The 25,032-nt window shown below is 39.6% G+C and overlaps 1 protein-coding gene across 1 annotated transcript in view; it reads left to right on the forward strand.

Annotated features, from left to right (window-relative positions):
- Positions 1-25,032, forward strand: part of LOC122809731 (exocyst complex component 3-like protein) — a 132,513-nt gene that overhangs the window by 20,180 nt on the left and 87,301 nt on the right. The window lies entirely within an intron of this gene.

The raw sequence follows: 25,032 nt of genomic DNA on the forward strand, positions 1-25,032 counted from the left end.
CTGAGGTCTGACCTTTGAAGAAGTTTGATCATTATGACTGGCTGTGAATGAGTGAAATTCCCCCACTCACCTCAGTCTCCCCTTTGGTCTTTAACAGATCATATTAGTGTAATTTGTTCTAGCTCTGCCATGAAGGGAATGAAATTTAATCTGCTTAAGTCTGGTCATTCTACTTAGTGAAAAAAACGGGTCTACTTTAAACTCTCGAAAGCAGTAAAACCTGAATCCGAATCGCGCAACATGGAAAGAGCGAACCGCGAATACATCAAACGAACGAAACTGTGAAAGGGGAAATATCGAAATTGCATAGTTGGCCCATCTGCGGTATAGCTCCATAAGCTAAGTGTGCGATAGTTACGGACCTTAGGGTTAGGGAGGGGTTAAGGATAGTGCATAGACAGTTGTGTATGTGGGGTTAGTGTAGGGTTAGCAGTAGGTTTTGGTGCTTTAATTTAGGGTTAGAAGTAGGGATTTGGTTAGTGTATGTATGTGTTTTTTTTATTGTGTTTGGGTAGGTAGTGTATTGCGGGTGGTGGGTTGGCCAACTATGACGGTTCGAGAGTTACATTTTTGCACTTTAGTACATTCAACGTATCCACTGTTCACTCTTTATGTGTCGTGTGATTTGGATTCGGGTTTTTCGTGCTTCGAGGGTATAAAGTAGACCCAAAAAAACAGCTTTATTATTTTGCCTCAGAATTAAAGGTGAGCCTAAAACACATAGATGTGATAACCAGAAAACTTATGCTTACAAGGACTACTGTTTAACAATGCTCTGAGGGTGAATTTGCCAATACGTACATGCCAAAATTTGTACGCCATAACTAATTTCACATTTTCTTTGCATACTGTCTACCAGTCTAACCTCTCTTTCTCTGTGTCTTCTCCAGAAATGAATTCAGTACTCCAATCAAGGATAACTAGTGGCATGAAAAATGAAAGGATCTTTAAGAGACTACTTCCCCTGACTTTGTATCCCAGTATTCTGTTGGCATTTGCCACTGCCATTTCATACTGTTCCAAACAATTATGTTAAAATGTAATCATAACGTTAATACCCTTCTCCTTTTTTGTCTCTATTACGGTCATACCTTCAAGTATGAATGCTTTCCATGTGTTCCGCAACAAATGTGTATAACTTCACCTGTTTTTTCTCTAAATCTAAGCTGCCATCTGTGATCATTTCCTGCAAGCTGCTGCAGGTCACTTTTGAGGTTGGCCTGTCTGTGGCCACAATCCCAGTATTAAAATCCTAAATATGTATATTGATCTTACTGTCCAGTACAGTTTGACAGCCAATTGCACATATACTAAGCAGGACTGGTTCTAGTACTGACCACCATAACACTCCTTCAGGGTTTGGTGTTAACACCAGTCCCTGTAAAGTATCTGTGTTAGATACAACCTCTGAGTTGTTGAGCAAGATGATTTTGTACACACAGATGCACACACACACAAATCTAAAGCTGCTGTAATTGTAATGGAAGCAAGATGGAATCTCTAGGGAGATGTGCTATAGCTTGTAGCATAGATGGAAAGGCACAATTAGAATTCAAAAGAAAAATTGAAAATATATGCACTTTGGGGAGAGGATCCAGGGAAATCATATTTGCTAGGAATAGGTGACTATAAACTATGAAGGGAAAGCAAATTGATGGTTCTAATCAAGGAAGAATCATCCAATTCAGTAAGAAAGGGCTGTTACAAAGACCAGGATAGGTTTGGGGTACATGCTGTAGACAGTGGACTCTAGAGACGTAGAAATCATCCTTTCCTTTTTAGACATTTGGAAAACTGTGTCTATTTCAATTGCTTATGCAATGGAAGGGAAATTCGACTGCTGGAGAGTATAAACTAAACTAGTGAAAAAATACGGCGAACAAAGCCTGGCATAATTACACTACAATATATAACTGAAAGGCTTTGATTCTAAAACACAACAGACTATTGAGGTAAATGAGAGGGTGATATAAAAAAAGGGATGACAGGGTCATATATATATATATATATATATATATATATATATATATATATATATATATATATATATATATATATATAGGAGATGAACGGAATGATTTAAGACTGACTAAATATCTTATTGAGGATGTGGTAGAGCCCAGGAATTACTGACAAAAATACAATGTAAGTCAAGGGAGAGGTTCAAGGATGTCTGGGGCAGCTGAAACAGGAAAATGCCATTGTAACAAATTATATTTCAACAAAGCTACGTTTTTTGCAGACTTTTAAATCAATGACCATATTTGTTATGGTGTTTTACTTGAAGTTTATTAAATGAAACAACCGTTTAATTTAACTGACCAAATAATGGTGAGTTGCATGCTACAGCTGTTTTCTCTTTTCTTATAAAGAACTTTCTTTGCAGACAGTACTAGAAGAGCTGTGATTCCCCCTATCTTTACATTATGCCAGAGTGAAATCACAATATGTTCTTTGTAGTGTTTGTATAGTTGTACCATTATGGTGGGCTTTGTATATTTAAGTAAGAGGATGATATGGAATGCAAGTGAGCGTTCTTCCTACAAAAAATAGTATTCCTATCTGGTCTACTTATTTTTTAATGGAGCTAGCAAGTTTCAGGCAACTAGCTTTGATCTTCTAGCATTTGTTTGTTTTACTATGTTGAGCTGCTGATATGAATTCAAGGTATGGGGCAGGGATAACAGTGGAGTGGATGCAAGGGGCTAGGTGCAAAATTCACCCAAGCTTGATAAACCGTAGGTCTTCCTCCCTTGGCATTATATACATTTATATCTACATCTATATAGCTACATGTGTGTGTGTGTGTGTGTGTGTGTGTGTATGTGTGTGTGTGTGTGTGTGTGTGTGTGTGTGTGTGTGTGTGTGTGTGTGTGTGTGTGTGTGTGTGTGTGTGTGTGTGTGTGTGTATATGTATTCTTCTGTTTGTTTGTCCTTGTATTGTCTGTTGTGTTTTTATTTCTCTATATATCTACCACATTTATAGGTTACAAAGGCAGGCAGTTTGTTACATGTTAACCCCCTTAGCAACCCTGAACTCAGTAGAATTTGTATCATTACCTCTGACAAACTAATATGCTATTTGTTTATTTGTTTAAGTGGTTGTTTTTTGTTTGTATTTGTCAGGATGTAGAAAACTGACATGAAGATATGCTTGCCCTTTTCTTCTTTTCTGTTTCAGACAGTTGCACATTTGTATTTATTTCATTTTGAATTTGTTAAATGGAGGCAGAACACTGATCCCATTAAACTCATTTCAGTCTAAGCCCAAGGGTAAAAATAATAGATTTGATTTATTTTATTTATTTAGATGCATGACATTATATATAGAATTATACAATAAACAGAAATTAGTGTTCCAAAATGAGTGTGCTGATTGGACAACACAGTCAGTGTGTCCGTTGTAAATTGAGTAGAACTCAACAGAAAAAAGTCTGGCCCCTGATGTCTTCTTGAGTTGTTGGACTTCATTATTAACAAATGCAGCAACTGTTCTGCCATATTTTAGGAGTGACAGGACAAAATATAAGGAAAATTAAAGGCAATCTGCAAAAGTCTACAGAGCTGGGAAGTATGATTACTAGCTATACAATAATCATACTTCTCAACTGCGTAGAGACTTGCATTATGTCCCTCATTTTCCTCTTATTCTGTCCTGTTTTTCATAATTTTTTTATAAAATGTTATGCTTTAAAAAGAGAGAGCGAGAAAGACAGAAACCACAAAGAGAGATTTCTGATTCAGCAGTAAACTGATGTACTGTGCAAGTGTGCTGACGTACATGTGATACACATTCATAAGTACATCAGTTTTTACTGTGAAAGGTGGAAGAACACTACATTGTACAATCAAATTATTTAACAAAGATAAGCAATCTCTTTCTTAAATAATGTGATTGTACAATAGCAATAATCCACTCTGGTTTGTGGGTATATAAGGATTTACCCATAGTTGGCTTTGTTTAATCACTCAGGCTTCAATGATCAAACCATGCCATCCATGGCTAAATCCTAATATACCCACGTATAGTCATGAATTATTGATAAATTAATTACAAAATCCTATGTGTAAATGCTGTGTTTGACTCCATGATTTGTGACACATTCTATGTGTCACAAATATGTTTGATTCCATAGCTTCCTACCAATATTCTGTCTTAGTCCACACTTTGCCATAATATTCTATGTACAACTCCATGCTTTATGACATAATATTCTATGCCTGATTCCACCCTGTATGAAATAATATTCTATGTCTGATTTAATGCTCTATGACATGTATCCCATTTCTGACTCCATGCTTTGTTAAGTATATTCTGAATCTGTTACCATGCTCTGCTACTTATGTTGTGTGTGTAATTTAGTGGTTTGTGTCATATATCTTATAACTTATTCCATGCTTTATGACATGTAGTCTGTCTTATTACATGAATAAAAATAAATAAATACATTAAAAAAAAAAAAACAGAGAAACTGGTGGTCACAATAATTTCCAAAAATGATGGAACCCAGCTAATGTTCCAAAGAAACAACAAGCCTTTATTCGTCACAGACAAGCAATCCTCAGTAACAAAAAATCAGAAATATTTTAACAATGGTAAACATATCAGCTTTTATTAAACTTAGAAGTAGATGTGGAAAATATACATATTGTTTAATTTTAAACCAGCCTATTCATGGCAAACAAATATTGGCTTAAATTAAACAATAAAGGCTTTTTGCTTTGGAACACTACCTGGGTTTCATGATTTTTGGAAATTATTGTGACTGAGCTCATCAATGAAGTTTTAAGAACACTAGTTTCTGTTTTTATTTTTTCCTCAGTCCTCGTGTCGGTGAAGTTGTAACCAGACAGATTCCTGTGTTTAATTTTTTGTCTATTACTATATGCATTTACATATATTATATGTCTGAAACCATGTATTATGACATACACTGCATGTCTGATTCTATGCTTTTACATAGAGGGCCAGATTCAATAATAAACGTACAGTAAGTGTACATGATATGTATACAAGAACATCCCTACCACATTTTTATGCTTTCTAGTCACTCAGTAAGATTACACTACGTGTATATGTACTCTATACTTTGTGGTAACCTGTATGAATCCCTGTCAATTTTAAAGCTGCAAGAAAATTAGCAGGAAAACTAAAATTAGGAGCAAGAAGTTGTGAGTTATGCTTGTGTTGGCTGTTGAATCCTAGTGATAGTCTTTGTCTCATTCTATGCTTTATGACACAATATTTATTTCATGTGTTATGGCAAAATATTCTGTTTAACTGTAGGCTTTAAGACATGCATTCTTTTCTAATTCTATGCTTTATAACATATATTTTGTGCTCAGTGCTAGGTACAATTCTCTGATTCAACGGTTTATAAAATGCATTCTCTCTTATTCTATACTTTGACACACGTACATCAGATTCCATGATTTATGATGTGCATTTAGGTTCATAGGTAAGTACTGACCTAGCTACCGATGCAGGCCATTTTAAGCCTAGCCATTTTCCAGATTTGAGCTCAAGTGAACCTATCCCATTTAGTTATTGATTGGCCTTACCCATCCCATGGTTGATAATTATATATTACCCCTAATGAGAATAACTGGGATTGAAATTGGCCAGAACTGATCAGTGCTCTACCCAGGTAAACAAATTCCATAAATAAATAAATAAATACATTTACAGTTGGAATTATAATTACCATACTGACAGAATCACAATAAAAAGTAAAGTTAGAGAAATCTACGAAGAGGCAAGTAGGAAAGGAAAAGGTTAAGTTATATGAGAAGAGAGAGGCAGACAGCAGTCGTATTTCTAAGAGTCTTGTAATGTGCTTTTAGTTCTGACTGGAAAATGAGGGAAAAGTGTATAATCTTTAAGCAAAGAAGGAAGAGATTCCCACAGCTTGGGACCAATGACTGAGAAAGCATGGTCTTCACGCTGAAACCTAGTTTGGCTGTGGGGGATGTAGGTGAGGACCTGAGTAGTTACGATTTCTAAGGTTTTATGTTGATAGATCTGAATAGTATGTTGTCTAATGAGGAGAAGACTCTTCTTGATATGTTTAAATAGTTGAGAGCTGAGTAGTAAGCTAGCATGTTGTTTTACAGGCAGCTAGTTGGCTTTTTCCATGGTTTTGCAGTGGTTTCACAAACTTTAAATAAGTTTTGTGGCGGTTGTCATTTTGGGGGTAGAGAGTTATGAATATGCATATGGCATTTGAGATGGTTTGAATGGTGGGTGCATTTCTTTAAGAGTTTTCAGCAATCAAAGGGAGACCATATTCTAAATGAGTCAGTAAGATACCTCTATGGCACTCCTGTAGTTTATGGAAAAAAAGAGGAGATCCTCTTAGTTCAGAACAGGAAAGAGTTGATTTGTGTGTGTGTGTGTGTGTGTGTGTGTGTGTGTGTGTGTGTGTGTGTGTGTGTGTGTGTGTGTGTGTGTGTGTGTGTGTGTGTGTATGTAGTCCAGGTGGAGACAAAAATTTACGAAGGGCTCCAACCAAATTCCTAGGTATGTGAATGAAGTGATACTTTCATTAGTGTTATTCAGATGACTGATGATTTGTAGAGCTCTGGAGATATGGTGGTTTCAGACATAGCTGAAGGTCTTGTGGTTGTTCTTAGCCTGAGAAACTACTTTAACCTTCAAGCTGGCTTTGATAGGTGTAATTGATTCCCTGCGTTGTTTTAGTTTGATGAGGGGGCTCTTACTTTGCGGCATTGCACTTACTATTTTTGGCCATCATTTTCTTCCCTTTTTTATACAATGCAATGATGCTGAAATTCCGCCAGGGTCGCTTGTTGGGAGAGTTAATCCTGCGCTTGTTTCAGTGAGAAACTGCTGCCTCTGTGAAGTCAGATATATGCTTGTACAGGGTTTGAAGTTGTGCTAGGGTGTCATTTAAAAGTAGGAAGTTAGTTTGGGAATAATTCCTCAAAGTACTATGGTAACCTGGTGTCTCTGGTGTTATTTTTATTTCAGAGAAGATGGCTTTATGGTCCAACTTGACCAGTAAGGACATACTTGGGGGACTGCAAAGTTAACCCATGTTGGTGAATGCTAGGTCAAGGATATGTGCTTCCATAGTGGGTGTATGGTCTATGATCTAGGACATATTGACAAAATCCAGGAATCTTTGAGCTTGCAAGTTTGAGGCTGTGTATGATTCCCAGTCAATAGTGTGGTAGATGAAGACTTGAAGTCACTCATGATTATGGTGTTGGGTTGCACAGACAGCAGCTTGAGTTCATTTAAGTGGTATGTGTTTCCTGGGTCATAGAAGGGGACCTACAGCTCGCACGGATATGTTAAGGAATTTTGCTTATGATGAATTGTACATGGAGGAGCTCGAGTGCATCAAACATCTTGACCAGCTGTGAAGTGTGATGTGATTATTTTTGATGTAAATTGAGACATCTCCACCTTTTGTCCCTTTGTGTGCAAGAGCTGACCTGAATGAGCGGGAGGTACTATATTCCTACAGTGCTGGGGCACTCAGCACAGCTCTAAATCATGTCTCAGTAACTCCACACACATCTACATTCTCCAGGGTGGGGAGAGCTTAGAGGGGGTGAAGTTTCTTGTGTAGACTTCTAGTATTGATCAGTATCACCTTTAAAATGTTCTGGGGTTGGGTTAGTTATGTCAGCTGGTGTATCAGGTTGACAAAACCTAAAAAGGTTCTTTGAGGGTGGACAAGGTTTTAGCCAATATTTGAACACCTACAGGTGACAGGTGCAGACCATCCTTGACAAAGCACCGTGGTCTGTCCACTGTATCCTCCTAGATGGACAAATATTGTAGCTCCTCCAAATGACTCCAAAATCTAAGCCAGTTATTAAAATCAATTATTTTTGTTATTATTGCAGCATCACCCTTGGAGAAGGTAGAATTCCGCTCAATGCTAGGCTCATACTGGCATGCGACACAGTGTCTGAGTGCTCCATCATTTCTCTGTTCAAATATTCAGATAATATACTCCCACATGGGCTATGACTGAGTCATACTGGTACTTGTGGTACAATGGCCTGAGTGTGTGTGTGTGTGTAATCTGGTGGATCCAAAACTCTGATAGGCAACTTGACCATAACCCTCTCTTTGCTCATTCTGGTGAGTGGGACATTGGTGTGCCTCACAGTGGAGTCTCCTATGACAAAAATGTAGGATTGTGTGCTGGTCTGCCTTATGGGCTTACACAGTGAGCTGAGGCTGAATATGTTGTGGTGCGTGTTATCCTAATATTTTTTGAGGTTGCTGAGGGTACTTACTGTAACTACTGTGTATGGAAACCTTTAAGATTTTGAATTGAGTTGATTATTTTTAAGACCATCTCCTTCTGTGGGTCCGTGTGTTTGTCCTGTAGTGTAAGTGGCAAGTGTTGTGTAGCACTGCTTCTGACATCCTGTGTGGTATTTGTAGTAGTTGTATGTGACAGCCTTACATCCAGAGACGGTGTATAATTGCATCGCTTACACTTCGTACCAGATTGTTTGAAAATTAGTTGGTTATCAGTAAACTTGAGACAATTTCTTCAAATATAGGCATACATATATATAGGCAGACACTTATGTTTAACTATATGGGATATCAGGTGCAAGCATAAATACACCAAAATGCAAACTACAGAGACAGTTTACCACAGAAGTAATAAAATCCATGTTAGTAAGGAGGAGCGATACATAAGTTATATATGATTCTGACTACACGGTTAACATTTGAAATAATTTCTAGGAAGGCAGATTTACAAAGATTTCCATTTGGTATTTAATGAAATAAATAAGGGACTTAAAAATCACATTTTTCTTTAGAAACTATTGATCTTCTGATGTGCCAGCTAAGTAATATGTTATAGGTAAGTACTAGAATAGCTGCCATTTTAAGCCTAAACAAATTCCCTTAATGTGAGATTCACATCCTGTACCACGTGTTTATAAGGTAAACACCTTAACCATTATAACATCCCCAATAAAACTATTAATATTATAATCCAGAGCATTCCTTTCTTATGCTTGCCAGGGTCCTTGTCCACTTTGAACAACAGTAAGAAAAGGAAATAGCCTAGTAATGTAGAGTAATGCACAAAAGATTTCATTCAATTTATTAAGCTCAGAAATAGACCCACACATATGCTGAACCATGCTCCACTTACCTGTCTCACTTCCCTTGCAGCCACCTTATACTGATACACTGTAACTGAAACATCAAGAAAAAATATTTATTACTCTGAGACAAAATACAGCTGCATTCACTGACTCGAACAGACCAGCTGATGTATGTTGGAAAATGAAGGACTCTGGCTGTTAACCTTGATACCCTTAGGAGGAAGCCCGGATCTCTACAGTTTTGCTGTTAATTGCATATTTTCAGACAACAGCTCTACTGTTTCGTTTCTCTTCCTGACTTTAACCGTGATTGCCTTTGTTTTAGTCACCATTCTGATTCATTTGTTGCTTTCAGTACAGACAAGAGTCCTTGCTGGCATCAGATTATGCCCCATATTTTTTCTTGCCTGCTATTGATAATGACCAGTGCAAAGTAATACACAGGATAGCAAATACAACAATTTTACACTACAGCTCCAAGTATGTTTAATGTTCTGTCAGAACAATTTCTTACAGGATCTATCACTCTACAGGTATTATGTCAAGTTATTATTTCAGTACAATTGCCCAGGGTAAGGTAACAAGGCTTACAAGCAGTTCAGTAAAGTCACCCCCCCCCCCACCACACGCACACCAATAACAAAAAAAACACCCTTGCAGTATCAGTCCCATTTTAGCAAAGGTTACTGTCAGGTCCAACACAATGCAGATAGTGATTTGGAAATTATGGTTGCTTCATTTTCAGAATAAATATGCTTGAAAAATGAGATTATCCTATTAAAAACTGAGTCTTGGGGGAATAATATGATGGCACTGAATCAAAGAAAAAATAAACAGTGTCCTGCAGAGTTCTACAAGCAACAGAGAGTGAAAGAGTGACTTTCCTTGATTTATAAGTATTTTTTTCTGGCTTTCTTTTTGACTACTGTATCTCGACTGCATTTCACCTAAAAACCCTTGAAATCAGCTCTGCATATTGTTTATACTGTATTTGTGTTGCTTCTAAACTGTTTGCACTTTAAAAGTTAGTTTTTGTTTAATTTAACTGTTAGGCTAACGCACTCAAGTGCGCTAGCCGTTTTAAAGCATTTACTGTTTGTTACTCTATCTTTTTCCTCTGTCTCTGAAAAAAAGAAAAAATATATATATATATCCTTGTTTTCCCGCCTTACTGAACTAGAATAGTCCAGTCTTCAGATTTTGCTGATTTCTGGGCTTTGTCATAGTTCCTGTGCTATCCATATCCTTATTTGGATAAGATGAAGCTTCTTTGTTCACCAGTGGGAGTGGGGAGCACTGAGCAAACTATTTGTCTCTAGAGGAGTGGTCCCAGCCCAGCAACTTGTAGTTTATTGGCCATTTTGGGTCAATTCCTAGCTCTTTTCAACCCCCTGCTATAAAGCCCGCTTTAGCACGAATTAGTGCGAAGTTGCTCATAGAGCAGCATCGGGCAGCGCCGGTTAATCAAGTTTAAAGTATTTCTGGCTCCGCAAAGTCTGCTCTTCAATATTTCCCTTAGAACTGCTCTACTTGCAATCTAAACAGTCTATTCTCTATCTGAAAAGCCCAGCACTTGCTCCTAAAGCATTTTTATACAGGTAAAGCACTCTTAAACAAAAAGAAAGTACTTCATTCACCTAAATTCCCTTGAGTACCCATTTCCCTATAGGTCCTTTCTGACTCAGTCACACAGCAATCCTTTACACTATTCTAGCATGTCGAAGGGTCAGTTGCTGGCGTCCTCTCCTGTTCAGCTGGTGAATCTGGGAATCTTGAGGCAATGTTACAATTGCCTCATGTACACAGACAATCCACTCCTCCTCCCAACAAATACAAATATATGTGAGAGATGCAACTATATAGCCAAACTGGTGGCTGAGCTCTCTCAACTCAGTACTGGCAAAACCAGTCAGGAGGAGAAGGTAACCACGCACACCACAAACCCAGTCTCACATAGACCTATCACAACTGCAAACCAAACACATAAACACACAAAAACATACTAGGAGGCTCTGATTAAAAATCTACCAAAACAACAGAGGCCTCCAAAGCAGACACCCAAGGGACCACTACCTCAAGACATACCACATGCAACACATAGTTCACAAAGTCAGTGTGCTAAACAGTCACAGCCCTTAATGCCAAACAACATGCCAGATACACTTGTAATAGGCGACTCCATAGTCAGACACACTGACATCCCGCTCACCAGACTGAACAAGGAAAAGGTTACAGTAAGCTGCCTGTCGGGCGCTAGAATCCGCCACATAACACAAGCACTCAGGTCACTCCAAAGCAAGTACAGATACGACTCAGTCATTGTCCATGCTGGTGTGAATGACCTGAGACGTACCTCCCTGGACTACATGAAAAGAGACATAGAGGAGCTCTCTGATTATGTAGCCCAGGCCGGTATGACCCTGACCCTGAGCAGCATCTTACCCTCACCAAGAATGATGCCACAGTACAAAGACAAAATGATCAGCTTTAACAATTGGCTTAATTACTGGTGTCATTCTAAGGGGATCCAATGTCTGTCTGCTTGGGATGACATGCTTGACAAGCCACGCTGCTTCACAAGGATGGCTTGCACCTGTCACCCTGGGCTTCCGGATATTGGCCAAGGCTCTTGCCACCCCATAGTGCCTTTTTTAGGCAAGGCTCAAAAGACAAACCAACCTCCCTAGAAAACACAAGTGAAAAAAAACTAAGGGTAATGCTGCTCAATGCCAGAAGTCTAAACCTCAAGATGCACGCTCTCGAAGCCCTCCTCAGTATGGAGAACATCGATGTCTGTGCAGTGACTGAAACCTGGTTCAAGGCTCCTGAGAGCACCCCAGCACTACCAGGTTTTACCTCATATCATACTTTCTGGCCCCAAAACTTGGACCGAACCACAAAAGGAGGGGGAGTATCCATATTCATCAAAGATACCCACACCTCCAGGTTAGTGGCAACGCACGAAGCATCGGAGACCATCCAGGTGCAACTAACCATAGGCAAAACTGCCCTACAGGTTGTAGCATGCTACAGACCACCCTCTCAAACTCAGGAACCCCACTCAGCCTTCCTGAAGACACTGGAGAGTATGAATGTCTCACCAAATACCATCATATTGGGAGACTTCAACTACCCAAACATAGACTGGGAACATTACTCAAGCCCCAACACCCTAGCCCAAAGGTTCCTAGAATTCATAAACTCAAATGCGATGGAACAACTAGACACCACTCCCACAAGAGGAGATAATATACTAGACCTGCTCATCACAAACATGGGGGCAAAACCCTCATTGGTGAGATCAGACCATAAATTAATCTCACTGGAAATCCACATCCCGCCCCCACCCCCTGCACAAAAGACCACAGTGAAGAACTTCTCAAAAGCCGACTTCACACTTCTTAAGACTGAAGTGGTATCCTTCAAGTCCCCTGGGCCAGTGGAAACCACAACCCACACCACTGAATCCTTTATAAATGCCTTCTACGGGCACCTTCAAGAATGCATAGATCATGCAATCCTTAATAAAACCAAGACCCATTCCCCCAAAGGCAGGCGCCCTGTCTGGTGGACCCCAGCCATTAACAAACTTTACAACAGGAGGAGGAAGCTACTACATGAAAGAGCAAAATACCTAAAAGGGAAGGCATCTCTGATCAGTACTAGCAAAAAACTACGATCACTCATAAAATCATCCAAGGCCAACTTTGAGAGAAAAATCGCAAAAGGCACAAAAGACAATCACAAGGCCTTCTTTAGCTATGTTAGAAACCTGGGAGGAAACTCCCAGATATGCTCAGAATTAGTCCAAAATGACACAAAATACACTGAACCCACAGACATTGCCAACATTCTGGCAGACAGGTTCAGTGCAAATTTCTCCGCCCCTCCCCCCCAAAAGGAGAAATATCTATCCCAGAAGAGTGTAGCCTCCCTAACATCTCAGATGCCCAGGTGAGAGCCGCCCTCTCCAAAGCTAAAAACACAGCATCAATGGGACCGGACGGTGTCCCAGGCTGCGTGCTACATGAACTCCAAGAGGAACTAAATCCGCACATAAGGCTGCTGTTTAATCTTAGCCTTACTACAGGATACATACCCAAAGAATGGCATACAGCAACAGTGGTCCCACTCCACAAAGGCGGTGCTTCTACGGACCCTGGAAATTACCACCCCATAAGCTTGATGAGCCTGGTCTGCAAAGCTATGGAAAGGATCATTATGGAACTCATAAACAAAGACATTGGGGACCTACAGACATTGGATCCTACCCAATTTGGCTTTGTCAAGGGCAGATCCTGCCTTTTGAACTTGGTCGACTTTTTTGAAACAGTCACTAAGGCCATTGATGAGGGTAAGGCAGTTCACACAGCCTACCTTGACCTTGCAAAAGCCTTCGACACAATACCCCACTCGGGCATCATAGACAAACTCACCAGCTTAAATGTAAACCCATATGTCACAAGATGGGTTGCAAACTGGCTCAAGGACAGAACCCACAAGGTCAGAATTGCTGGAGCCATGTCAGACTCTAAGCCAGTCACAAGCGGTGTCCCACAGGGCTCAGTCCTGGGACCCCTCTTATTTGGCATTTATTTTTCCGAGGTGCAAGCAAACATAAGAGGATTGTGGCTGACAAAGTTCGCAGATGACTGCAAACTGGGTGCCATAATTGATACTCCAGCGGACACAAGCATCCTTCAGGGAGGCCTCATAGAAATGGATAATTGGTGCCAGAGCCATGGCCTTAAACTGAGCCAAAAATGTATAGTCATACCCTTTGGGAAAAACAAGGTACCCACAAATTACCACATAGGTGGTAATCCATTAAGTACGGAAGAGGTAATCAGGGACCTAGGGACTCAAGTTGACAGTAACCTCTCATTTGACACTCACATTGCCAAGGTGGCTAGGAAGACCTTCTATATTGCCCACCTTATCATGAAGGGATTCACATCCAGATCAAGAGAGGTCATTGTGCCCCTGTACTCTTCTCTTATCAGACCCATGATTGAGTACAATGCCCCATTTGGGATGTATCTTACCCGACACCTGCAGCAGTTGGAAAGACCTCAAAAGTTCCTCACTGTTAAATAAAAACAAATGATAACAACACAGGAGGCTCAGATGCAAAAGTTTACTAGTGTACACCAGGAGGCAAAAAACCATACAAGTACAGAGTTTTGTCTGACATGATGCAGGAAATGCACAATTTTATATAGTCTTACATTCAAGCTGTGCCCACCTTACTGACGTGGTTAGTCACAGGGCACCTACATCACTATAGTCTACAATATTCTATTCATAAGAAAAAGCTGACGTTATACATTTTAAAAGTTTTCCCATGGGAATAATACAGCCTTGCAAAGCACCTGGTTCGTTATAATGTCTTTCTGTAAATGTTACTCTTTCAAGGTCTCAGGCTTGCTTGAATACAATAGTTGGTTCAGTCTTCTTTGTTCTTCTTGCAACTTTACTTTAGCAGCTGTGTCTTATCTCTGATACATTCACAAGGTCAATTATCTCAGAGGAAGGAATAAGAATATTCAATGCTTTATACATTTAATTTTCCTGACCCAGCAGATAATCATTAGTGAAAAACATAAGCTTGCTGAGCTGGCTACTGCCAGGGTCAGAGTTCAAATACACTGCAGCTCCAAAGCTTCAAGCAATTGCATGTAAAATCATTCTTATTGCCATATTGTAAATAGAATAAAATGCATTATATACTATTTGCTTTTAAACTAGCACTTTATACATGTTCAAATACATATTTTTATAACATTTTCCTCCCTTTTAATACTTTTTATTCTATTCAGAAACATAAACAATGTTATATTGTCTCCTAGCCTTCTCCTTTAAGGACTTTTAACTAGGCAAGTCATTTAGTTTATATTTCGGAAAAAGTTTCGTCTGGAATCAATAGTTCCAATTCAATGTCTTGGTACAAAGTTTCAGTTACAGATATATTAACAAAATCTTTGACTAATCTTTTCATACAGGGGATCCCACAACAGACACATGCTCCTAATAGGAGCAGACCAACACAAATAGCAATCAAAATATTCATTAGGATAGAACCCCACCCACCAAACAGACTCTGGAAAAAGTTCGTCAGTGGGTTTGGGCCTGGTTCAGTCATGGCCGATACCTGCTGTATTACCTCTAGGTGATCATTAATCTCGTGTCGATTGTCTGGTATGTACGCACAGCATTCTTCTTTGATAAGCGCACAAGTACCACCTCTCGCCGCTAGGGTGAAGTCAAGAGCCATTCGATTTTGTAGCACAACAGTTCTCATTGCATTCAGTTCGTCAGTCACTAGTTCGAGAGCAGAAAAAGTTGCGTTACTCATTACTTCAAGAAGCTTCGACAGTTTTCTCAACTCCCAGATCGATTTGACTGCTCCATATGCTGGAAATATTCCAGCCCAGGATATAACACTGTCACTCAAGTCCATATGAGTCAATTTTTGTTTATCTTTCACGGAATGATGGTTCTTCCAACCAGCTTCGATTTTTCCCATTGGATTTACAGGTTTTCCGATAGGATCTTCAGGTTTTCGGGCTACATCTCTTACATTTCGTATCTTACCTAGAGGTAATTCTGCAGTATGCCTTATAGCTGGAACCAGATAACCCAAAAAACAACTGCCGGACCAATTCTCAGGTAGCCATTTGTATGCTTTTTTCCCACAAACAAAATAACAGTTTTTTACTTTGGTACCGATGCGGGTTAATTCTGAATGAAACATTTTCTTGTCTATAACAGACAATTGTTTATGCAAAACAGGATTTCTCCGCACATCACTTAATGTTGTTTTCATTAAGCTCAAATATGAATCATAATTTGTGTTACAAACAGTGCCTTTATCTTTGGCTTTAATATAGCATTTATAAGATATAGTTATGTTACAGTTACTCCAACCCACTTGGAGTGTGTTATTCTTATAAAAACATACAATTCCCCTCTGTGTAATAGGCAAATACAGTGCAATTTTGTCCTGTGATCTTACAGAACCTGTATCAAAAAGTAAATTTTCCCAAGTCTTATTTATCCCCAAGGGGACAGTGGACATCAACAGTCCTCCATATGCTGTTGGTATGGCAGTACAAACCCAGCAATTTGAAATGTTCATAGTCTCTACATATACACGCTTCATAGCTAGGTATGTGTTAAAGTATGGATGCCAGTCTATAGACAGTTCATCACGTTTCTCCACTTTCACTTGTGTGGTTATATGTAGGAAGAACCACAACAAAAGGAAAGTCATCACAATCATAGTCAATAAATGCATAGTTAGCAAGATGATTAAACAATATCTTCGGGGTTGATCTGTATTTTTACTCATTTCACTCTTGGCCATCCTGCCTTTGTTGTGTGTCAGTCACAAAATGTTTATCAAGTGGAAAATTCTTTACCGGTTTACAGTGCGTCAGGTGGACCCAGGACGACCTCTCAGCAACTTTGACTGCAGTAGGCATCGCCAACAGTACCTGGTATGGTCCTTCCCACTTTGGACTCACCCAATTCTTCCTCTTCATGACCTTCAACCAAACCCAGGACCCTGGGGTCAGCACTGCTTCCAATGGTCTGGTCTGTCTTTTATCTGAAAAAAGAGTTCAACTGCAAAACAGTTTGATTTGATAACAGTTTCCTCATATAATTAGCTAATGAGCTGTCAGCCTCTAGCTCCGCAGGCATGAGAGCTTTCCACTGTGGCACATAATATGCCCTTCCAAATATCACTTCAAAGGGGGTCAAACCCTTTACATTTGGAACTGTTCTCATGCTCAGCAGTGCCAAAGGCAAACAGCAAATCCAATTCTTCTGTGTATCATCTATCAATTTTCTCAACTTGCTTTTTAAAATTCCATTGTATCTTTCCACCAGTCCTGCAGACTGTGGGTGGTAAGCACAATGATTCTTCAAGGAGATCCCAAAGAATCTCCCAAGTTGGTGAATCGTCTGATTCACAAAATGTGTCCCATTGTCACTATAGATTCTTTCCGGTATGCCAAATCTAGGAATTATTTCTTTTATTAGGGCCTTTGCCACTGTTGCTGCATCCGGATTTTTAGTTGGAAAAGCTTCTACCCATTTGGAAAACATGTCTATAATTACTAAACAGTATTTTTTCCCTTCACATTTGTTCAGTTCTATGAAATCCATACAGATAGTATGGAACGGATATGGTGGTATAGGAAAACTCCCTTGCTTGGGTTTGAATGCTCCTTGTGCATGATGTTTATTACAGACATGGCATGCTGCACAAAATGTTTGTGTGAAGTTTGTGAATCCATATGTTTGGAATATTCGATTTACTAACTGTACCATCCCCCCTGTTGAGACATGGCACTGCCCATGGGCTCAACAAAGCTGCTTATCTAAATAAATTAGACAGCAATATTGGTTTTTTCTCTTTGGAGATATACAGTCCATTTTTGAGGATTGCACCTCATTTCTCCCATTTTTGTTTCTCAGCTTTTGTAGTTAATGTCTGCATCGTTTTTAACATTTCTAAATCTAAAATCTCAGAGGGTTGTAATTCCTCGGTTAAAAGTAAAGTTTCTGAGTCTGAGGCTGCTTGCTTCGCAGCTGCATCAGCTTTTGCATTTCCTTTTGAAATTGCATCCTGTTGTTTTGTATGAGCTAAACATTTACAAATAGCTACTTTAGTAGGTAACTGAATGGAATCTAACAAGTTCAAAATAAGTTGCGCATGATTAATCGGTTTGCCAGTAGATGTTATCATTCCCCTATTTTTCCATTGCTGTGCAAAAACATGCACTGTAGAGAAAGCATACTGACTGTCAGTATATATGTTCACACATTTATCTTCGCTAGAGTACAAGCCCGTGTTAAGGCTATCAGTTCTGCTGCTTGAGCAGACAGGTTATGCTGTAAGGGTTGGGCTTCTAAAATCTCTGTATCTGTGACTACTGCATACCCTACTAGATTTTTCCCTGTAGGACCCTTTCTGCATGAACCGTCCACATAAAATGTCACCTCGGCATCATCCAAGGGCATATCAGTAAGGTCTTGTCTGGGCAAAGTTATTTGCTCAATTTCCTGCAGGCAACTGTGTGGTGTGCCATCCACAGGAGTTGGAAGTAACGTTGATGGATTTAGTGTTGTACAACGTTCAATTACCATATGAGGTTGGCTCAGCAGTATGGTCATACATGAAAGATGTCTAGCAGGAGATAGATATGCTATTTTCTCTTGCAGTAAAATTATCGCGACTGCATGAGGCACTCTCAATGTGAGAGGGTGGAACAACACTACTGAGGCCGAAGCCTGTACTGCCATTGCAGCTGCGACTACTGCTTGCACACAGTGAGGCAATGATCGTGCCACTGGATCTAACTGTGATGAATAGTAAGCTATGGGGTGTTGCTTATCCCCATGCTGTTGTGTCAAAACTGACGTCATGTATCCCTGTTTACAATCTATTGTCTGAAAAAATCTTTTGTGGTAATTTGGAAGTCCTAAAACTAGTGATGAAGCTATCAATTGTTTTAGTCTGCAGAAAGCTGTTTCTGCTTTAGGTGTCCATTGTAATACATCTTGTGCTGCCATTGGTGTTTTATATATTAAATCAGCCAGTGGAGCAGATTCTAAAGCATAGTTTGATATCCAGCTTGACAAAATTAGTCGTTCCCAAGAAGGACATCATTTCCTTCTTGGTTGCTGGTTTGGGTGCCTGTAAAATCGCTGTTTTTCTGTCTTCGTCTAATATTCTACCTTCATTGGATATTACATATCCTAGGTATCTAACCTGTTTTCTCCAAAGTTGTAACTTACTTTTGTTTACTTTGTGTCCTTGTGCTGCTAAAAATTTCAATAATGCTATTGTATCTTCCCTGCATTGATGCTGGGTAGGGGCTGCTAGCAAGATGTCATCTACATAAAGTAGAATCTGACTACCTCCTGGTGGAGTAAACCCTGCCAGGTTGCTTGCCATTTCTTGTGCAAATATCGTTGGACTTTCACAATATCCCTCGGTAGCAGTATAGGTATATCTTTTACCCTGAAATGTAAATGCAAACCAATACTGGCTATCAGGATGTATAGGTATTGAAAAGAAAGCATTGCTTATATCTACCACAGTAAAATATTTTTGTTGTGGTTTTAAATCATTCAACAAGGTGTGTGGGTCTGGCACCGTAGGTGCTCTGGGTATTATTGCATTGTTTACAGCTTGTAAATCCTGTACCATCCGCCATTCCCCAATTGCTTTTCTAACAGGAAATAGAGGGTGTTACATGGTGAATCAAGAGATTCTACCAGTACTCCTTCCTTGAGTAATGCTGCTATTATAGGCTTGATTCCTTGCTCTGCATCTTTCCTCAAGGGTATTGTCTTTTGTGGTCTAAATGCTGATTTTGGTGTAATAGTTACTGGTCCTGCTGTTTGAATAAGTCCTACATCTGATTTACCTGTTGACCAAAGAATATCTGGTATATCACACAAGGCTTTTTCTTCTTCTTCTAATAAGAATGCTAATCAGCTGTCTTCACTAGTTTGTAAGTGTACAGCTGGATGTGTCTGTGTTAGCCAATTCAATTTCTGTTTTTGTATTCCCTGTTCTGATAATTCTAAATCAGTTTGTTTTTCCCATCTTGTTACTTTTTCTCCTAAGTCTGCCCATTTCATATTCTTGTTTTTTGTCAAGCTGACATGTGGTAGTCTATTAGATTTGTACAGTGTCATGAATTCCTGAGGTAGTGAACAGCTTACCACACTGTTTCCCTCAGTATCCCAATACAAGGTTCGTAATACTAATCTGTTAGCAGGATTTTTGAACAACTCTTGCTCATATTCTTTATCAGGTCCTGGCATGCTACAGTAGTATAGAGTACAATGTAACAAATGCTGTTGGTCAGTGTCAAGGGAGGGGGCCTTATTGATGGCTACATTCATCAGTTCTCCGGTTACTGCCCCTGGACCAGTCGTAACTAGGTCCTGGCTGTACCAGTAAAAGGTTTCACCCTCGGTCGCACCACAAAAGTATCCATTTGTCTTTGTGCTTCCATACCCTGCATAGTGGGAACTACTGCTATGCCAAATATCTGCATAAGATCTCTTCCCAGTAAGTTTACTGGACATTTTGCAGAAACTACAATTTTACTTTTCTGAGTCATACCTGAAATAGGGTCAGTTATTGCTATATCATGGGAGAGTGGCTCCATATATAGCTGTCCATTTGCTGCTTTCACTAATATATAGTCAGGTGATTCAGAAAATTCTGGTAACTTTGAAGGGTGTATCAAAGTTCGTGATGCTCCTGAGTCACACAAGAATTTCACTTCCCTTCCTTTCACCAGAAGTGTAACTTCCGGTTTTGTGTCTGCCAAATAGAGCTCCAAGCTCAGTAATGCCAAATCTAAAATTTCACTTTCTTCATCCTCTACATCTGCTTGCACTTCCTCTGTTCCTTCCACTACATTTACGTTTGCCCTTTGTTTGTTTTCCTTCCTGATGATTTCTGATTTTCATCACTATCATATAGTCAGTCCTCATCACCTTTATTTTCTGTAGTCACCTTTTTATTTAGCCTGCAATCCCTTGCTAAATGTCCTTTCTTACTGCACTTAAAGCACTCACCTTTCTTTTTCTCTCTTCAAAATCTTCTGACCTTTTGTCAGATTGTCTATTTCCTGGGTATTTTTCTTACCCTTTTACCTGACTGTACTACAAAGACCTCTGCTCCGTCTTCAGCTGTGAAGACCTGTGTCTTCTTTTTCTTTTACTATTAAAGTGTCTTTCAGCATGTCTGGCATATTCAAGTAAGGCTTGTAGCCTACTTGTTCGATGATCTATCATATGCTTTGTAATAAAGCTACTGATAGGTGCAATGCAACCTTTCAAAACGCATTTTTCAGTTGCTGTTCATACGAGGTATCATGTGTCTGATTTTCAGGAATAGCCATACCACTATGGTTATTGAAACATTCCAATAATCTACCATAGTACCCATCTACAGTTTCATTCTCTTGCTGTATGCATTGATTAATGCAAGTCCAATCTGCTCTAGGTTTCCATTTTTCAGAAATTCGGTCTGTAAGACCTTTCACTCTGTTGTCTAATTCTGCGTCACTATGTGGGAGTGGTTTAAGCTCTGCATTATGAGGATTCCAGGTGCCACAAATCATGTGCCAGTCTGGACCCACAATCTGTCTAACTACCTTTTCTACTTCTTCCCCATTCAAGTGGTAACTTAATCTCATACCTTGTAAATCTTGTAAAAACTTTGTGTAATTAACTTTTGGATGAGGGATTCCCTCTGTAGCTTTCCGAATATCTTCCGGTGTTCATGGTCTATATACTAGAAGAGTTGGGTCCTGCCCTTCCTGTCCTGCCTGAGGATTTGGTACCTCGATTAGTGGACAGATTTTTTCCTCACTCTCTTCTAGTGTGTTTCTCCCTATTTGATATAAGTCTGTGTCCCCAAGTGTTTTACGTGTCCGGGACCTAGTTTCAATAGGATCTCTAACAAATGGTTTTAGTACTCTTGTAACTTCAGGATAACATGGAGGTGGACCAGCTTGTCCTCCTGCTTCATATCCTGAAAAAGGCATTGGAGGCCCCGCAGGCGGAGGGGCCGTCGGTATTACTGTATTATTATCCTCTTTCTCTAAAAATAATGTTTTTGCATTTTAGTTTTCTGTTCCCTTCGGTTTACTTCCTCAATCCACCTGTGTGCCTGAGGAATGCCTAATCGCTGTTGTTTTTTTGCCTGACCTTCTGCGTCAGATTTAAGCTGTTTTAAAAGTTTAACTAATGAAATCTTGTTTAATTTACCATCAAATCCGTATTTATTAACCCATTTTGTATAATACCTTACATTATCAGTCCGTTGTAATTGAATATATTTTGCGTCATCAGTTAGGGGCGGATCTCGCGATTTTTAGTGCACTGATTTCCCATTCTAAAAAAAATGTTACGTAACCCTTTTCACCACGTGGTATTTCAGTTCCTTACACAGTTTATCTAGAATAACTGCCTACCTTATTCTGTTTCCCTGATCTCTGACAAAACATACAATAATTTCCTTTTGTCCCTGATCTGTATAACAAATCTCTGACAATGACATTTACTGCAACCTAGTCCCTGATCTAAAACAGAAAAAAGGCAAATATTTTCCTACCTGAGCCTCCTGGGTCGACCAGTTCGAGACCGCTCTTCGGCCGCAGATCAGAAAGTGGCCAGCCTCTCAAAACGACAATTCAGTCGGAGGTCTTTGTGTTTCAAGAAGAACCGTTTCGGTAACTTCTCCTGCGCAGTATTCGACCACCGATACACTCTGATCTGCAGCTTACCAAGGGAATTCCGGTTCAAGGAGGACCAAACTGTTAAATAAAAACAAATGATAACAACACAGGAGGCTCAGATGCAAAAGTTTACTAGTGTACACCAGGAGGCAAAAAACCATACAAGTACAGAGTTTTGTCTGACATGATGCAGGAAATACACAATTTTATATAGTCTTACATTCAAGCTGTGCCCACCTTACTGACGTGGTTAGTCACAGGGCACCTACATCACTATGGTCTACAATATTCTATTCATAAGAAAAAGATGACGTTATACATTTTAAAAGTTTTCCCATGGGAATAATACAGCCTTGCAAAGCACCTGGTTCATTATAATGTCTTTCTGTAAATGTTACTCTTTCAAGGTCTCAGGCTTGCTTGAATACAATAGTTGGTTCAGTCTTCTTTGTTCTTCTTGCAACTTTACTTTAGCAGCTGTGTCTTATCTCTGATACATTCACAAGGTCAATTATCTCAGAGGAAGGAATAAGAATATTCAATGCTTTATACATTTAATTTTCCTGACCCAGCAGATAATCATTAGTGAAAAACATAAGCTTGCTGAGCTGGCTACTGCCAGGGTCAGAGTTCAAATACACTGCAGCTCCAAAGCTTCAAGCAATTGCATGTAAAATCATTCTTATTGCCATATTGTAAATAGAATAAAATGCATTATATACTATTTGCTTTTAAACTAGCACTTTATACATGTTCAAATACATATTTTTCTAACACTCACCAAGAGGATAAAGGGTCTCAAACATATGTCATATGCTGCCCGGCTGAAGAAACTCCAGCTCTATTCAGTCGCATACCGCCTACTCAGAGGTGATCTATGCCTGATGTATAAGGCCATGTCCAATCTGGAATTAATGGACATGCTCCACCTCAGAAAATCCAAATCCACCAGAGCCACGAGAGCAAGATATTTGAACCTCAACACAGAAATAAATAGAACGTGCTGGAGGGACAGATTCATAACCCAGAGGCTCCCTACACTCTGGAACAGAATCCCAGTCCACGTTAGGCAGAGCCCCTCACTAGCTCTCTTCAAGAGAAATCTTGACGGGTGGATGGGAGATCGTAGGTTTACTCCGGGGGTCGTCTCTGTGTCACTGCTAGACAGAGGCACAGTAAACTAAACCCCAAATGGGCATAGTATTCTCATCCCAAGGGGTGGCGAAAGCCACACACACTCTGGCTTGGCTTATAAATGCCCTAGGGCAGATAGCCTAGTACGAACCTATGAACCTATGAACCTAAATGCTGTTTAACTTGGCTGACCAAAGTTCAACCAACTGAAGTATATGGCAACATACATGTTTGTTGGTATCCTAGGCTTCAATGGTAGGTAGAATTTTTATTTTAGTTTTTTAAATATTTTCCTGTTTTTGATAAACAGACTAGCTGACTGATATTTCCCCCTGAGAGGGGATAAGCACGCAGGCTTGGTATTCCTCAAGGACAATGTCAGCAAGCTTCCATATAGAGCAGTCATTGTGATTCGACATTCCACAGTGTAATAAAATTGTCCAAATGTAAACAGAAACCTCTACTTCTAATGTAAGATTCTGCACTCTGTCTTGGACCTATGCGATGAGTTTTTGTAGATATTTGGCAGTAATGTCACTTAAGTGTTCATGCTGATCCAATCAGACCTACTAGTTAGAAGATAAGTTTTTCATGCAGGACAGCCCATTAGAGTATCACTGTGGTCTGCCTAGCAAACCTCACCTTACCTTCACTACACTCCACTGTAAGGAAAGAGGTATATTTGCTGTTTGCATCCCAAAATCTTCTAATACTAATCTGAGACTCAGGACATAAATCCAAACATAAGAATTATATATGGAAAGATGGTTCCTTTTTTGTCCTGACTGCAGATCACATTATGTGGATTTGGCAAGTAGACCTGGGTGTTGTAGGAGCTGACTGAGGGGGAGGGGGGAGCCAGAAGGTAAGGCCAACGTGCCCCTCCTAAAAGGAGATACTTGTAGTTCCACAACAATAGCAACACCTGGAGGAACATGGGATATTTAAGGTTTAAGAGTATGGGGATTCTTGGGATGCACTTTAATTGGGGGACTGGTGTGTGTAGAAGCATACATGTCTACATCCTCAGCATTAGCTGCCACTGCAGTGCATTTCTCAGCCAATAGCAGGAGTGTGAATAGGTGTGTACACAAAAGTCCTCCTCTACTCCTGCAAGATGACCATTCCTGATGTTGTATCCCACTTCCTAAGCTCTTCAAGTGAATATCAAAAAAAAAAAAAAGGACTTCAGCTTACATTTGTACATTCAGCTTCTAAAAGCAGACCCATACCCCTTCCGCTATTCATGCAAAGAAAAAAAAAAAAGACACCAGCATACTAAATATTAATGGGAGATGTGCAATTCTGCACTTCTCAATCACTCCTCCTAATACATTGTGCCCAAGTCAACTTCACACCACCATTGCTATAATACTAGTTAGATGATTGCAGAGGGACTAGAAAAAAGGATTAGTTATTGAAGAATGTCTAATGGGCTGTCCTGCATGAAAAACTTATCTTCTAACCAGTAGGAACTTTGCCTGATGATGTAAGTGATCATTCCTTAACT

This window comes from Protopterus annectens, chromosome 8.part0 (assembly GCF_019279795.1).
Source record: "Protopterus annectens isolate FY-2018-M chromosome 8.part0, PAN1.0, whole genome shotgun sequence".
Lineage (NCBI taxonomy): Eukaryota > Metazoa > Chordata > Ceratodontiformes > Protopteridae > Protopterus > Protopterus annectens.